We start from the raw sequence: 17,866 nt of genomic DNA, 5'->3' as shown, positions 1-17,866 counted from the left end.
ATGCATTGGGCCTCCTGTATGTCCCATATGAGTCCTAAAGTAGTAGGGATGAAAAAGATATGTTCCCATAGAACTGAAAATAGCTCCATGTGGTGGGGTTATTCTTGTCTTTATTTACAGAATGAAGGAATGAAGGAATGAATGAGTGTTAAGTGAAGTTAATTGACTTGGTTAATTTCATGGAGTCGTGAACTGCCAGGTCCATGCTCTTTCCACAGGGTGTACACCTGACTATTGCACCAGGTTGATTATGTTCCGGGGGATTATGTTCTGGAATCTACGGAAGGGTTGAGGAAGAATAAAACAAACAAACAAACAAACAAAAAAACCAAACAAACAAACAAAAAAAACCAAATTCTGAAATGTAATGCAAAATTATGCTTGCTTTTTGATATACACATTTTTTTTTTTTCTAGAGATAGGGCCTATAGCTTTCATCAGATCCTCATGAAAGCCCTGTTGGGGCAGAGCTGTTTTTCCCTTGAGTTGTTTGTGGATGACTTCTTTTTGGCATTACCACTGTTCTAAATATGCATTTTTCCCAGACCCACTGGAAAGCACAGTTTTAAGCAAACGAGGTTGCTGGACAATGATGGAGAAACACAGAAGGTGGGGAGAAAGTGGCTTCAGAAATTGATGTTCAGATAAAGCACTGAGTCTGTTATATAGTCGGACTCTAACCAGCAAAAAGGGAGGGCCATCGCTTTCTTCCACATGCCACCTGCTTGAATGCTGCCCTCGGGGCTCATTGTAGCCTGGTCCCCCTACATAAAAAACCGTGGATGTGTGTGTTAATTTGCAGCGATGATGAAAAGAACAACGGTATGATTCACTTTATGTCCTATTCTGGCCGGCTCTGGCCTACATCCTAGCAACTTTATGACACGCATGGATGGGACTTGCTGGAAAAAAGAAAGAGAGTACGTCTGGGGCAAAAGACCAGGCACAACTGGCTGCTAGTTCTCCTCACGTTGCCAAGCATCTGAAAGAGATTGCCCACGCTCTCCTGAATATTATTCTGTCTGCGGACTGGGCATCAGGGGATACTCAGGGAAGTGGAGGGAATAATCATTTCTATTCTGAGTTGGGGCAGCCATGTCTGTAAACTTCCAGGTGGGAAGAGAAAACCAGAGCCGATGATATACCCTTGGGTGCCCTGGGGGGTACCCTCTAGTGACTTGCTTATTATTATTGTTTTACTTTATATCCTCCTATTTCTTCCTTCCCCAGCAGGCTATTTGTAGATAACCCTCATACATTGCCAACCGACTTGTGACATTGTTTATAATATTTTTTAAGCCAAGATATCATATCCCTTGAGTGCTGAATATATTAGTTTGGATGGATAACTTTTAAAGACAACATTATTGTAGTCTTCTCTAAGCACCTCTAAACATAGAGGACAGTCACAACAAAACCTTCATCTCTTTTATTCTTGGAAATATGATTTAACCAAGCCAATGTTTATTGTAGCAGAAGATCTAGAAACAATTAGAGATGTCACATATATTTGCATTTTTGATGACATTTGCAATGTAAATGATAGAATAATGGAAGACTTTGGGAGAGACGTTTGTTCCCCCTCCGTGCCCCGTGTACATCTTCCCACAGAGGACACTGATTTAAGGAAAGCAGCTCCAAAAACAGAATAGATAATAGAGGTGAGAATGTTATTTTAATTTTAGATTTATAAATTTCTCTTTTATTGGATGAGGTAGAAAGGCACAGAATAAATGTCACCAAAATGACAGGTGTTAAACGCTCTTAATGTGTGTGTGTGTGTATTTGTCTGAGCATGTGTCAGTAGTGGAGGGGGTGTCTTTAGAGGCATGTTCAGGTCTCAGGGGGGTGTCTATGGCTGTTTTGTGTGTGTCTTTGGATGCATGCCTGTGCCTGCGCAGGTGGTGAGGGGATGGCTTTTGGGGAGCATCTGGGAGAATTTTTTCTGGGATACCTGTGTGCATTTATGGTGGTGGCATTTTATGGATATGTATTTGTTTTCTATGTGAGTGGGAATTTATTGGGAATGAGAATTATAATAAAATCATAATCCCAAGTAGACATCTCTTGTCTGTTGGGAAGATGATGAAAGACTAAGCTGGAATAAATGACCAAAAGGTGAGCACTAGTCAGGGAAGGGGATATTTGATAAGCACCAACTGTATATCAGGCCCAATTCTTGACAAGGCAGATGCAATGATGAATGGAGTAGTCCCAGTCTTCAGGAAAGTTTATGGTCTAGGGAGGAAGACAGTTATTCAACAGCAACAACAAAAAAATCAATTATTTAATTATGTGTCTGAAGTGCCACGGAGGAGTACAATATTCTAAGGAAGCCTGTAACAGGAGACCCAACTTGCATGGGATGAGGAGAGCCTTACAAAAGGACATGCCATTTATTTTTTTTTAAAAGATTTTATTTATTTATCCATGAAAGACACAGAGAGAGAGAGAGAGAGAGAGGCAGAGACACAGGCAGAGGGAGAAACAGGCTCCATGCAGGGAGCCCGACGTGGGACTCGATCCCAGGTCTCCAGGATCACGCCCTGGGCTGAAGGCGGTGCTAAACCACTGAGCCACCAGGGCTGCCCAGGACATGCCATTTAAATTGAGAGATCTCCACTCTCTCTGCATGGCAGATGGCAGTGCTGTTCAATACCCTCTCACACCCCAGGGAGTGGTGATCGTAGCCCCTCTAACCTCTGCCCCTAACAGTGAGAATCCACTCCACCCACCTCCGCCTCCCAACTGCATTAGGGTCACAGTGTTCCACGTGAAGTCCTCGGTTACCTTCTGCCCTTTGCACACGCTTATCTTCCTTATTTTGGTCATCTAAAGGAAGACCTTATGTGTCTTTAGGGTAGGCTGACTGCCGAAGCAAACGACAAGCTAAAGAATCACAACAGCAGTTGATTTCTTGTTCATGCAACAATTAAAAACAAGCATTGCAGCTTTGGGGCTGTCCTGAATTGTTCCCCTCTTGGCAGGGTTGCAGGCTCTGGCTCCTTCCATCTTCAGCAACTGCTCTCCTCAGAGTTTTCCACTTTGCTTCTAGGAAGAAGACAAGGGCAGAGGACGGAGCATGCCTGCAGGAGGTTTTGTGGGCTGAACCTGGAAGGGAGCACATTCCGGCAGCTTGGGTCTCTTTGGCTAGAATTCACATGCCCTATCCAACTTCAGGGAAGAGTTCATATATAGTTGAGCTGTCTGCATAGAAGGAAGAGTTTGGGTGAATACTTGGCAGTCGTCACCACACTATGGCTGTCTCTATGCGATGTCCCAGGGAGACTGCAGCTGTGTCTTCCGTATGAAATGGAGAGCCAGGTGTCCACTTTTTAGCAAGGGGAAGTAGATGACACAGGAAATCACACAGAGATGAAATGACTTTTGATGCACCAAGACCTGAACTAATTGCTATGACAGTACAGAGGTTATCTTAACATTCAGAGGACCTGTATTCCGTTCTGTGCCTTGTAGACATTAACATCTTTGGAAGGGAAAACACAATCATTTGTGTTTCAGAATTGTGATACATCTGAGAATCTGCTGGGAAAAAAAAATCCACTACAGGTAAAGTTGCTGAACTAATATGCCACTAGTTATGTTACAAATCCTATTACCGATCCACATCCTACCCATTTCTCTTCTCTTTTTCCCCCATCTCTTTATCAGGATTATTGGCGTACACACAAACCATTCCTCCAGCTTCTGGTTTAAAAGTATTTCAAAGCAATATTAAAATGTTGATTGATAGCCATGACCCTCAGAACGAAGATGCCTTGTTCTAATAAGCAACAGAATTTCCATGCCCTCAGCTATTAGGTGGCACATTATTTGTAGTTTATTGTTCAACACGCTAGTGTCACTACTAAGAGAGAAAACAAGTTCCTCCCAGATCACCTGGAAAACAGCACTTATCCCATAAGTATCATTTCATTGTCTCTTTGTCAAACCTCCTTTGACCCCCGAGGATCGAGTCGAGCATTCCCTCCTTTGCGCCCACATGGTTACTGGAACTTGTGGGATTGTAATAATTTACATCTGTATTCACAATCATCATGGGAGCTCTCTGATAACAGGGAAAGTGTTCTTATTCCCCACTTAATATTTTAAGTTCCTCCTTTGAGGAATTATTCCCCCTTCAGATGGTGGCGGTAGTAGGGGCTCAGGAAGTATTTGATGAATAAAAAAGCAGGCTGATGAAGGCAGTTGAATGGTTTACAGGTAGCCTTTGTTAGAGGAAATAAGCACACCTCCAAAGTTCAGCCCTGCACCTGCCCTTTCCAGACCCCTTCTTTCTTTTGGGTACCAAACCTGAGATCGGAGGATCCGCAGTGTCCGCTGGCCTGTCCCGCGGGCAAACCAACACACTTACAGAGGCTCCTGGGGCGCCCACACCACCCCATCTGGCAAATCAGGTTCAAGAGACTTGGCTTCACGAGGATGCAGCAGCAAAGGAAAATGCAGGGAGTGCGGCCTCTTTTCTGAAGATTTTGCTTTCAGAGAGCGAGTGAGGTCTTGCTAGGTTTGGGTGACTTTTACCATAAAAATAGTAACCCCCAGCATAGGATTATTGTGAGCATGAATCCATGTAAAAGTTCAGCCTAAAACTTGGCACTAAAGCACCCATTCAGTCAACGCTGGCCATTCTTCTTCTGATGCTGTCACCGCTGCTTCGGTTGTGATTTTAACACAGGCGTTATGCCAACACCTTTCTAACCCAGCACGCCCTGATTCCGGAGAATGGGGAGAGGCAAGGCCGATTTCTCCACCGCGTCAAATCCGCTTCCCTGAGCGTTGGTTATTGGCCCCAGTGGCGTTCGTTATCTGCTGCAGTGAAGTTCTTTCCAGAACAGGCGGGAAATCTCAGCTGTCTGACAGCCCCCGGTCGGACCGCCCAATTCAACAAGCTCAAACAAGAAGTTGGCCGTTCAGAATCCCACAGAGTGGTTGTCCCTGGGTAGTCTGCGATTGTGTTGAAATACAGAAACTCGAGGTAGACCCAAAGTTAATAAAATTGTGTGACACGTAAAGCTCTATGATGGATGGCAACCAATAGTCCGATACTGTTTTATTCTCTCTAATATACTGTTTCTCTGCAAAGGCCAAGAAATTAAAGAACAGTTTTATTCTCCCCTTCCAGCCTGTGCAGGGTAATTATGTATTATTAATAATGCAGCAGCACAAATGATATTAAATGAACTACATTTGTTAATGCAGATCTTATCTAACTGCTTTTTCCATCAGTGGACTGTTTCTCATCAGGGGGCACTAATTAGCTGTAATATGTAGAAAGATGGGACAGAAATCCAATCAGATAAATGGGATCTATTTGGAGAGATCCAGGAAGGAGGAAGAAAGGCATATTCATGATTCTGCGAGAATTACTACAAGTGGAAAAGATGAAACTTTCCGCTGTTCCAACTTCATTTACATCTTGTGGCCACAGAAGTTAAAATGTGGTGCCTCTGGATTGCCCATGCTGCAAAGGCCTGCAAATAATTTTATTTATCATGACTGTAACAGTGTTGTCTTTTGCAGTAATAAAAGTGCATATGGCTCTATAAAAATCCAGAATGGTTTATGTGGCCCTTGCAGACATTAAACCTAATGAATTAGGGTAAAAACTGATGTTCTCCAGCTTTCCTTAACTGATGTGAACTTACAGGAAACACTCAGGCACTAAACTTGTTTCTTAGAGAAGGATCACCTGAAGCCCTCAGATGATATATTCTTGATAAATCCCAGGCTACCTCGAAACCTACCTGCCAGATTCTCACCCTTCATAAATCTCCCGGGAAAGTCCCCATGTTGAAGGGTTGATAAGTCAGATCCTTTTTAGACTGCCCATCGGCTAAGTTGGGTGGACAGGTGGCCCAACTTAAATATTAGTGCAGCACTGTTCATCTTGCCTGCTCACCTGAGCCAGGTCCACACTCACCAGTGTCTGGGTTCCATCAGTGATCCATTGACAAATGAAGTGCCTTGCCAACCCGACAACGTATTTATCACTGCTCTTGGGGGGACTGTGGTCTCTTTAGGCCACCTTGAGTGAGCTGGTGGGGACACAGGAAGGGCCACGTATTCTCACTATGCAAATATGAATTATTCCATTTTGGCTAGCTCAATTCCTCAAATGTAGAGAAGCCTTGCCTGCTCAAAAGCTTGCTAAGAGGCAGGTGGATCACTGAAGGTAATTTTTAGATGAAACCCCCCCACCCCCCACATCAATTTGTTTTTGTTTTTGTTTTATTTTGCCTGCCCCTTCATTGCCGATGATAATTTTTTGCTCCTTCCTAAATCCTAACCCCGTAGGCACCCCAACATTTGACTTCTGTACATTAGAATAACATATTTCTGGGAACTGCTGTCTCATTACAGGAGCATCTTGATCCAAACCACAGGGCGCACAATCAATGCCCGAAGCTCCCGGGACAGCAGTAATATGCTTAAATCTCAGAGTATCCGAACTTGCTTTATGGATCCTTAACAATTATTAACTGAAAACATTTATTTTATTTTTTTTTTCAGTTCTTGGTGGCTCTGCAAAATGGCACAACAACGTTTTGAAAAAACCAGGGCTCATTCTTCCACTGCCTTTAAAATGTGACATCAACACTGGTTGGAGCAGAACTGGGACGGACACAAAAGATTTTACTAGGTGAGATCCCACTGATCATTGGAAACGAATGAAATGTGACCTGGTCAGATAGATTGAGACCTGATGCCTCAGCAACCTGCAAATATTCAACTCCTTTTTAGCAAAGTAATCATGAAAATTCAGGAGACATCATTATAATATAAAATCATCCAGGCATCAAGGGAAATATATTTGTATACCTCATGACAAAAGTTGAGTGGAAGCTCAGGAGTACTATTTACATTTATATATACTTATATCATGTAATTAAAGCCAACAGATAAACACATCAATATGTTAAAACAGATGTAAAAATATATAGATAGACATATTGCACCGAAACCTTGATATTGCATCCAAATGAAATCCTGTATTCCAAATATGCCCCGTAGGAGTTTTGCTCAAGGCTATGCTTAGGTATACTCAAAAATTCCCGATAGCGAGTCACTGGGGAAAACATGTTCTTTTACAGATAATTGCTACTGGCAGCCAGAGACCTAGAGAATTTGATGTGCAGTAATGTGACCTGACTATGTATTAAACTTTTTTGAAGGACATGTGTAAAGTAATTTTTATGTCTCTCACACACCTTGGGCTTTTTTTTCCCCTACTTGCTAGCACATTTTTAAACAACTTCCCTATTTTTAATATGCCTGTTAGATTTTGTCCTAATCGTTTTCAACCATAAAAGATATTGGTATTGTTTTCTTCTTAAAAAAAGAACGCAATCCGAGGACAAGTTAAAAATCCCATCTGAGTTGTAAGAAACATGTAAACAAAGCCAAGTTATTTTATTGGTAATGAACTTCAGGAAAAACGTGAGAAATAATAGTTGCTTGTTCAGAGACAAGAGAAATTAGAGATTAAGTGATTTCTGTAAGGTTGGGAGGCATCTCTGCTGCTATTTAAGGCAATCATCGCTAGCTTTTCATTAAATCTAGGGACGTTTAGGAGATGGCTCCTGAGGTATTTTAAAAAGATAATGCTTCAGAAGCTATAATTAATAACTCGAAAAATTATAAATTGGCAAGTACACATATGTGCAATGATACAACTCAATGAACAAATATCATCGCTGCTAATTACTTTGGTTCTATTTTGTGTGTGTGTGTTATTATGCTGTCCTCATTTTATCGTTCAATATTAACATGTAAACCTTAATTAAGCATAATGTCAGAAGGTTCCAGGAATATTGCTAAAGATTTCACAAGGTAGTTCAGAGGCTTGTTTGGAAAGAAGCCTTGGATCAACCAGGGAGTGTTATCCGTAAATAATGTGCTTTTGTGTTGAGAGTTACATGAATCATTATGAGCTGACATTGAAAATTAGCTTTTAAGAACAAAAATCCAGAGAGGAGAAAGATGAACTCAAACCAGCATGTAGTACAAAAATCAGGTGTGGGGACAGGCTGCAAAAGCTGGGAATGTCACATCAGTTCCTTTATGACAGGCGGTGGCTCATAGGTTTACATGCTTGTATTATGGTGGCAGGAAGATGAGCATCCAGAATGACAACTTATCAGGAAAATGATATATTTCTAGTTTCCATTAATATCATTAAATGCCACATTACTTCTTCAGATATGCAAATGGTTTTCTATGGAAATCCACGAACAGAAGTAAGATTTGGTCTATGTTAACTAAAGAGCTGCAAAAATAAATAAATAAATAAATAAACAAACAAACAAACAAATAAATAAAAATAAAACATATATATGTGTTTATATTATAAACATTATATATATATCATATATAATATATATATTTCTATATATACATATAGAAAATTCTAGTTGATGGAGTATCTAGGCCACATCTTGGTACCATTTCTCTCTTGCATTTTGGTTATTTTAGAGTCAGTTCGTACTAATGCAAAGGAAAACAGGGTGAAATTAAGGTGAATAATTTCATCACATATTAGGTTGTGGTAAAAGATGTGGTGGGATAAAATCAAGCTGAGAGCAAAATTTAGTCCCTCAAATTTCAGGTGGCGTTCAAAGTGTGGCCGACAAAACCAGAATATAGTTGTCATCATGAATCACCTCAATCACCTCGATGAAACAGTGTGGTACACGTTAAAAATCAGCCTTTGCAGTCAGAATGCTTGTGTCTATCACCACTCCCTACTCCCATGCTCACTAGCTGTGTGACCTAGGACAATTTGCTCGACCTCTCTATGTCTCAGTTTCCTCATCTGTAACATGAGCATAAATACTGTCTCTGCCTTATGGAATACCTGCGTTATATGAGATCTTATATGCAAAGTATTTACTGGTATCCAATACATAATAAGTGCTATATAAATGCTTACTATTTATATTTTTCAAATCCTGAAAAAATGTCCTTTGGGACTTCACAGATTGGTGATTTGTGCCCATGGATTTCACCTTCAACAATGAAGCCATAGTATTTCTTTTGGTTAAACTTTGTTAGAAAAGTCATTCTCAAAAAACATAGAAGACATGATGGAAATATAATCTATAGCATGCCCCTTTTTTGTTTTTAATACTTAAAACTTGGTCTATTAAAATTCTATAAACAGAGGAAGTTTGACTTTGCCAGTTCATTAGGAGTATATTCTCCTTGAGGGCAAGGAGTATATAATTTTATAAGTTCTTGTACAAACTGGGAGCACCTCATAAATGTTGAACTAATCTCAAAACAGATTGAGTTTCTTGGATGAAACGGCAGTATTTAAAGGAAAGAGACTAGATTTTGTTAAGGAAAAACCAGTACATAAAAATGGAAAGCAGCCTTTTTAACAGAGGTTAATGATTTCATTATAAATGTACCCCAATTTTACAAAAACTCCACTTATAGTGACCCAACCATGTCAAATCTTTTGAAAAGAAACGGAAGAATTATATATTCCTCAATTTCAGTGTTTTAAAATTGTTCTTCAGAGTGACAGGAAAACAATCTCAAGTGTCATTTTTTTTTTTTAAGATTTTATTTATTTTGGAGAGAGAGAGAGAGAGCACAAGTGAGGAGAAAGGCAGAGTGGATGGGAAAGGAAAAGGGAGAGAATCCGAAGCAAACTCCGAGTGCAAAGCCCGACACAAGGCTTAATCCCAGGACTCTGAGATCATGACCTGAGCCAAAACCACTCATCTCGAGTGCTGACAGACACCCAGGTGTCCCTCGAGTGTCATTTCTTAATCAAGTTCTAAAACAGCAACCTCCAGTAGGCAAGCCATGTCATTTTACTTTTTTAAGATTTTATTTATTTATTTGACAAAGACGGAGAAAGCACAAGCTAGAGGGAGAGGGAGATGCAAAGCTCCCTGCTGAGCAAGGGGCCCGATATGGGGCTTGGCTTGGGGCTCGATCCCAGGACCCTGGGATTATGACCTGAGCCAAAGGCAGATGCTTAACTGACTGAGCCACCGAGGTGCACCAGCCATGTCATTTTAAATTCTCTATTAGCTGCATTAAAAAAAAGTAAAAAGAAACTGGCAAAATTAATTTTAAGCAACATATTTTATTTAACCTACTATGTCCAAAATGTCCTCATTTCACGTGCAATCAATGTAAGAGGTTATCAATGAGATATTCCACATTCATCCTTTTCCATACGAAGTCTGTGAGATCTGGTGTGGATTTTACAATGACAACACCTCAGTCTGCATGGCTACATTTCAAGAGCTCATAGCTTCAGGTGGTGAGTGGCTACCAGAATGTGCTAGAACAAGAGTTGCGGGGACTGTACTTTAGAAAGGCAGCGAGATGGCATCTGTTGGCCTTGGTAAGAGCTGTATTTAGAGCTTCCACTTAAAAAGAAATGTTAGTAGGGCCTTTGGCTTGCAGTGTCATTGGTGTTGGACACATCACCATTTCTGTTTGTTAATTTTTCTTTTAAGTGGGTACAGAGTACTCGTGTGCCTTTCTGACGTCTCGTAGCGAGGTCTGTTCTTATAGAACAAATGGAAATCGGCTTTGGAATTCATATGCCTGAAGAAAACTCATCTCGACAGCTGCCGGGGCAGATTCAAGCACACACAAGGTGAAAGAAAGCCACCTGGGATTTTTTTTTTTTTTTTTTTAAATCCTGGAGCTGGAATACGGAGATGGAGAAATGTCTTAGAGTGCCAGAGGAGACAAACAGGTGGCACAAGGAAGGAACAAATAAAGGATGAAGGGAAGAGCAGCAGGTTAAGGCCTCAGGCAGAGCAAATACAAGATTCAGCTGCTGCAGGTTCAAGCCTGAGGCAGGATAATAGAGCTGACTGTGGCAGAAAGGAAATCAGGCCTGTCAACAGTGCAGCTCCTACATGAATGTAGATGCGTGGAAGAGTGGAGAAGGAATGCAGAGCCTCTTAGCATCAGTGTCCACGAGAGCCACACGACCTCAGGAAGAAGCCCGAGACCCCTCTGTGATTAATCAGATGACACATACACCCATGATGTTGTGACAGGGACCGCAAACACTTCCTATTGCTTAAATTTTTCTTTTCTAACTTGGCCACCAAAGGGGTGTACAGGCAGCCGACCCCCAGAGCAAGCAAACACACCGTTGCTGGAGGAAATACAAAGAGAAATAAAAATGTTTCTAAAAATATTTCTCTGCAAGGGGCCCTACATATAAATGAGGAAAAACCAATAACCTCTCTCTTCTACACAGATAAATCATCATAGAGCCACCCCGATGCCTTCTGAGAGGAAGCCCAACACTAGGAAAAATAAATCCCCTCCCCCCCCAAAAAAACCAGAAAATATGTGCAAAACTGATCATAGATCAGGGACAAAAGCACGTTTTTCTTTTCCTTCCAGTAGTTACTTCCTTCACATGCACACATGCTCCAGGGTCATAGGAACATAAACTGCAGAGATCCGGCAAGAAAGCTGGTGAACTGGCCTCAGAGATGCAACGCCTACCTTCCTTCGGGAAACCTGATGACGTGGGGTTAACACTGACACGCTTTTGGATTGCCCTCACCAAATTCCATGGGCCATCAGTTCTTCAAAAGGCCCCAAGATAAAGTATGCTTGGCTTAAAACTTAGAGAAAATCACTTGGTCTTACAGTAAAGAAAGAGTAGTATTGAGTTTTGAAATGAGTCCAAATACCCTGCATGGAATTAGTTATGTTCTTGTTATGTCTTTCTCAAAAAGGTGGTGGAGCGGGGCACCTGGGTGGCTCAGAGGTGGAGCGACTGCCCTTAGCTCTGGGCGTTGATCCCGGGGTCCTGGGATCGAGTCCTGCACTGGGCTCCCACGGGGAGCCGGCCTCTCTTTCTCTGCCTATGTCTCTGCTTCTCTCCGTGTGTCTCTTCTGAATAGATAAATAAAATCTTAAAAAAGGAAAAAGAGCAAAAAGGAAAGAAAGAAAAAAGGAAAAGGAAAAAGAGACAAAAAGGGAGAAAAACCTACCTGACAACTAACTAGTTGACTTCCCAATACTCTCTCTCTACTCCACTTCTTTTCTCTGAGTCTTTCTCTCGTGAGAATGACCTCTGAGGAGGTTCTTCACTTGCACTCATGAGCCCCGAGATCAGACTCTCAAGTCTTCATACAGCTATTGAAAACTGCAGACACAGCCTTGCAACCAAGGAGGCCCCATTATCTGCAGGAATCTGGGGTGGGGTGGTTCCACCTCCATGTGGAGGCCCATCTCAGGGGAGGATGGAGAAAACTGAGCAGAAGCCTCACCTGTACCTGTGGTGAGAGGGGCCAATATAGGGCTGGCACTAGCTGCTCCACGTCAGGGCTCAGTCATCAGTGAGCCTGCTTGCTCCCTAGGCCTCCTTAGGTAGAGCATTCAGGGTGCCTCTCACACCCTTTCCTTGGAATCCCAAAATTCTAGAGTCACTTTGTATCTTTAGGATCAACCTTCCCTATAGCTAGGAAAATTGAAGCCCAAGGGAAGTACAGTGACTGCTATACAGTCACCACACTGTTGGTTCCCAGGACCCGGATCACAGGGCCTTTGTGTTTCCCATTGCCCCTCCGAAGTACACAGAGAGGCTTCTAAGTGAGCAAAACCCTCAGCTGTGAGTAGAAGTGGGGAGTCACATCAAGTAAGAAAGAAGGAAGATTAGGTGGAAGCTAGAAAGACCCTATATAGGTAGAATAATGATCTGTGTGTGCCCCTAATCCTAGGAACCTGCAAACTGTTCTCTTTGCAAGGGGATTTGCAAATACGATTAAGGTGAAAGGCCTTGAGATGAGATTATCCTGGATTATGTGGGTGGGCCGAATCTAATCCTCGTAAATCCCTACAGAGAACATTTTCAGGCTGCACAGAACCAGAGAAACAGCCTAAGAGAGAGTTTGACTCTGCTGGCTTTGAAGAAGGGAGCCGTTTCTAGAGGATGGAAGAGACCAGGAGATACACCCTCCCCCTGAGCTGAGCCTCCAGAAGAGAACCAACTTGTTCACACCTTGATCTTAGCCCAGGGAAACCTGGGTCAGGTTTTTCCATCCTACGTGGCTATAAAATACTTAATTTGTATTGTTCAAACCACCAAATCGGCGATAATTTGTTGCAGCAACAGTAGAAAACTGGTACAGACAGAGCTTCTCGTAGCAAGTATCTTCTCTACTGAGCAACCCTCACTTTTGGCAGGACTGTCAGACCAGTGCTGACCAAGGAGATCCAGTGCTGGTGGGCGGGGGGGTGGGGCTGGGGGGCTGGGGATGGGGATGGGGGGTGGGGGGGTGGAGAGTGGCGGGTGGGTGCAGAAGCCTGGAGGGAGGGGCCTGGGAACTTGGGAGGATGGGAAGAGGAGCAAAGACAGTAACTGCAGGATACAGCTACTGCCCCCAGGTCCGGAGGAGCCAAGGGAAAGCACTGGTTACCATAAACTTCTATAGAAGCCCAGGAGAAGGCCCATGGAGCTGGGCCTCGGACCTGGGATGGGGGCCGCTCCCTCAATGGGTCAGGACAGGCTGGTTCCCACCCTCTGGTGACAGGGGTAAGCCTGGGAGGCCTGCTGCGGCTGGTTGGGTTGGGTGGTGAGGGCCCTGCTGGGGCGGCCCTGGCAGGAGCAGCGGGCACAAGCAGGAAGCCAGTCCCTCCTCCTGCCCCGTTCCTGCGTCTCCCTCGTACTGTTCAGGCTCCTCAATCAAAGCCGCCACACCCTGGGTGGCTTACACAACAGACGCTTCTTTCCTCCCAGTTCTGGAGGCCAGGAGGACAAGATCAAGGTGTAGGCAGACTGGCATCTTCTCTGGTCTGTCCCCCTGGCTTGCAGACGGCTACCTTCTCGCGGGTCCCCGAGAGGCCCTTTCCTCTGTGAGCATCTCTGGTGTCCCTCTGTGTGTTCCAATTTCCTCCTTTGATTAGGGTACCAGTCAGATTGCACTGGGGCCCATTCTAAAGGCCTCATTCGGCGTCATTACCTCCTGAGAGGTCCTATCTCCAAATACAGTCATATTCTGAGATATTGGGCATTAAGGCTTCAACATACAAATTTGGAGGGGGGAGGGGGACAACATTCAGCCCAGAGTGGTCTCCCTCTAGAAATTTCTGTGGCCACAACTTAGCAGGGGCCAGCTGACAAGTGAGAAATGTAGTTTCCAGAGTCCCGGCATCGCAAAGGCAGAGTTGTAAACAGGTGAGATTTGGAGATTAGCAGCTGGCCAAGGAAGGGGCTGCCAATGGAAAGAACAGCCTCGGGCAAAAGCTGCCTTTGGGAAGGGAGGTGACCAAGCAGCCATGCCCACCCAAGCGGGATCTATGTGTTTCTGGTGAGTCATGTGACCTGTGTGACTGCGGGGGACAGCTACCTGTTTCTAGCCTCCCCTCCCCCCATTGGAGGCCAGGCTCTGAGAAGCAAGGGTTGGAATAGGAGCACCTGTCTCCGAACTGTGGCTCTTTGTGGAGCCAGATGTGATTGCTGAGGAAGAGTTTGGAGGGTCATAGTGAAGAAGCGGGCCACCGAAGCAAGGAGTCAGCGGCCGGCAGCCCAGCAGCACGTCAGCAGATGGGAGAGGGTGGTCTCCTCAAGGGCCCAGACGGATGCAGACATCAGCAGTCACTGTCGACTCCATGGGAGGCAGGAAGAGGCCAGCCTGAGGAGGGCTGGTGGGCCCTTTGGGGCTAAATACAGTGGACAGAGAGAGGAAAAGTGAGAGATGTGCACCAAAATCCATATTCGTCCACCTTGCTCGCTGCTTCCTAAAGAGGCCCCAAATGAGACAGGAGGACGATCCTTTCCTTCTTTTCTTTTATTTTCCTTTTTCTTTCTTTTTCTTCCTTCCCTTTTTTTAAGATTTTAAAAAATTATGAATTCATGAGAGACAGAGAGAGAGGCAGAGACATAGGCAGAGGGAGAAGCAGGCTCCCTGTGGGGAGCCCAATACAGGACTCGATCCCAGGACCTCAGGACCACACCCTGAGCCAAAGGCAGATGCTCAAGCACTGAGTTGCATCCTGCCTTTCTCTGCACATGGCTTATCTCCAGACCAAAATCTTGTGCAATGTATCTACTTGATGGAACCCAATTCGCACTCAAAACCCCAACTGCAGGGGCATTCTGGGAAATAAAATTTTTGCTTTTCTAACCTCTATCCCTCTTTCTTTCTTTCTTTCTTTCTTCTTTCTTTCTTTCTTTCTTTTTCTTTCTTTCTTTCTTTCTTTCTTTCTTTCTTTCTTTCTTTCTTTCTTTCTTTCTTTTTTCTTTCTTTCTTTCTTTCTTCTTTCTTTCTTTCTTTCTTTCTTTCTTTCTTTCTTTCTTTCTTTCTTTTTTCCTTCCTTCCTTCCTTCCTTCCTTCCTTCCTTCCTTCCTTCCTTCCTCTTTTTTTAGAAGGGGAATTTAGAAGAGTAAAGAAAATCTAAGGTATGTGCTAACCCTTGAAAAAGCTTTGAGTGACCTGAGACTTTATAATTCCATGAAAAATAAATGAGACGTATCGGTCTGGGGCATGAGACCATTTTTCCCAAGGTCATCATCACTGCTTCTGTGTGCAGTCCCCACACATGACCTAGAGATTGTATGGAATATTAGGTATACAATTTTAGAGTAAGCTTATTTATAAAAAGAGAAAGAGAGAGAAGGAGGGGGTATCAATTTGGGTTCAATGGGATGAACCTCTCATTCTATAAAATGAGTTCCCCCTTTAGGCAAAGAAATATATGTTGAACTTTTCATTTATTTATTCAACCAACATTTACTGAGTGACTACTATGTGCCAGGTACAGTGCAGGTGGTTTCTCTCTTCTCCACTGCATACGCTGATGACATAAAGCTAAAATAATAAAAATAGTAGCAGCTAACATTTATTGAAAATATGCTATGTGCATATGTGCCACCCAGTTACCATGATAAGGACTTTACATATATTATCTCATTTAATCCTCATAATAACCCAGGAAGATAGGTATATTTCCCACCCTTTCCCTTTGGTGCTCAGAGAGTTTAATCTAATTGCTCAAAGTCACAGAGCAGTTAAATATCAGAGTTGGAATCCAAAGTAGGCTTGTGTAACCCCAAAGTCCATGCTCTCAGGTCAACTCTTTTTCTTCCTATTGTGGTTTCCTGGGCAGTGGGTCCCATAGTTTTTCAAAGTAGTAACTACTAAATTTGAACACCTATGTGTGAACTAGGGATGGCCAAGACTAGACTTGCTAGACGTAGGCTGCCAAATGCAAAATTCATTTTAAAGAACTCATTTCCCTGAGGATGGGGTAGAGTCAAGGGGAGGAGGGCAGGAGGGAGAAATTAGGAAAGGTTAGGAAGAAATGTTTAGCAGTATGTTCATTATCTTGATTGTGGTGATGATCTTGTGGGTCTAATCACATGTTGAAATTTACCCTTGTAAGATGTGAAGTTTATTGTACCTCAAAAAGATTGTAAAAAAAAAAAAGATAACAGCTAGGTAATGGGTAATATTGGGGATCCCTGGGTGGCGCAACGGTTTAGCGCCTGCCTTTGGCCCAGGGCGCGATCCTGGAGACCCGGGATCGAATCCCATATCGGGCTCCTGGTGCATGGAGCCTGCTTCTCCCTCTGCCTATGTCTCCGCCTCTCTCTCTCTTTCTCTGTGACTATCATAAATAAATAAAAATTAAAAAAAAAATGGGTAATATTGGATTATCACCCCCGAACCCAGTGGCTTAAACAACAATCATTATTTTTATAGCTTATGTGACTGTGAGTTGTGGCTGGAGTTTGGTTGATCGGGGCTGGGCTCAGCTGAGGCAGCTCTGCACCAGCATCTCATCTTCCTTGCACCAACCGAGCTAGCTGGTTATAACTTCTCATGGTCATGGTAGAGGTACAAAAGGGCAAGCAGAAACATGGCTTTTTGGGTGGGTTTTTTTTTTTTTTTTTCAGCATTGGCTTGGACCTGGCTTATTGTTACTTCCACCTTATGTCATTTATCAAAACCAAATCCCCATGGCTGAGCTCAGAGTCAGAGGTGGGGAAGCATTCTTTCCTCAGTGAGGCGGAATCAGGGGTGTAAATGCAGGAAGGGGTCAAGAATTGGGGCCAATCATTCAATCTACCACAAAATGTCAGACACTTGCAGAGGCAGTTTGGAGAGACGGGATCGCAGAATCCAGAGACTGTAATCTGCTTTTCTACGTGTCCGTGTTTGAGGACGTCTCTGGCCTCAAGGAAACACGATCCAGACATATCAACTGAATATGAGCAGTTCATATTAGGGCATCTCTCCCCAAAGGAGCCACTGGTATTTTCAGAAAAGTGGCGGATTCCCCCGAGAGCTGGGCCATAACACGACAACACGTGCAGGGACAGAACACAAGTCCATTTGGGGAAAGAGCTCTAAAGTGTTATTGTCTCAGAAATGTGATGAGTAAAATGCATTATCAAAGGTAATTAAAACAACATGAAGGAACCAACTTCCCTTGGTTAATTTATTCCAAGCGAAGAGAAAATCTCAGAACTAAATTTAGTGTTGGAGCCTTTTAAGTCAGCTTGCCTTTCTTCAGCTGAGGCTAATTTGTATAGTTTGGATTGTCCTGAAAGTTCTCATTGTCATCAGTGACTTAAAAATACTGCTACTGGGCAAAAGAAATCAATGATCTCTACATTGCAGGCTGAGTAATTACATAATAATGATTTGCATTAATGAAAAGACAAGTTGGTCCAGATCCAGATGTGCCACTGACCACAGTTCCCTGCAACGTCTAAGCAGAATGCTGAGGTCGGAGAAATTTCAGCGTCAGTTGTGAGACAAAACGACTGGTTAAAAAGTCTTCCCTAATCAACATCACTTAATAGCTCTTTAATGACTGACTCATCATTTTTCTCCAAGTAACA

The sequence above is a fragment of the Canis lupus genome, chromosome 8 (genome assembly GCF_048164855.1).
Source record: "Canis lupus baileyi chromosome 8, mCanLup2.hap1, whole genome shotgun sequence".
Classification (NCBI taxonomy): domain Eukaryota; kingdom Metazoa; phylum Chordata; class Mammalia; order Carnivora; family Canidae; genus Canis; species Canis lupus.
This window is presented reverse-complemented; position numbering follows the sequence as displayed.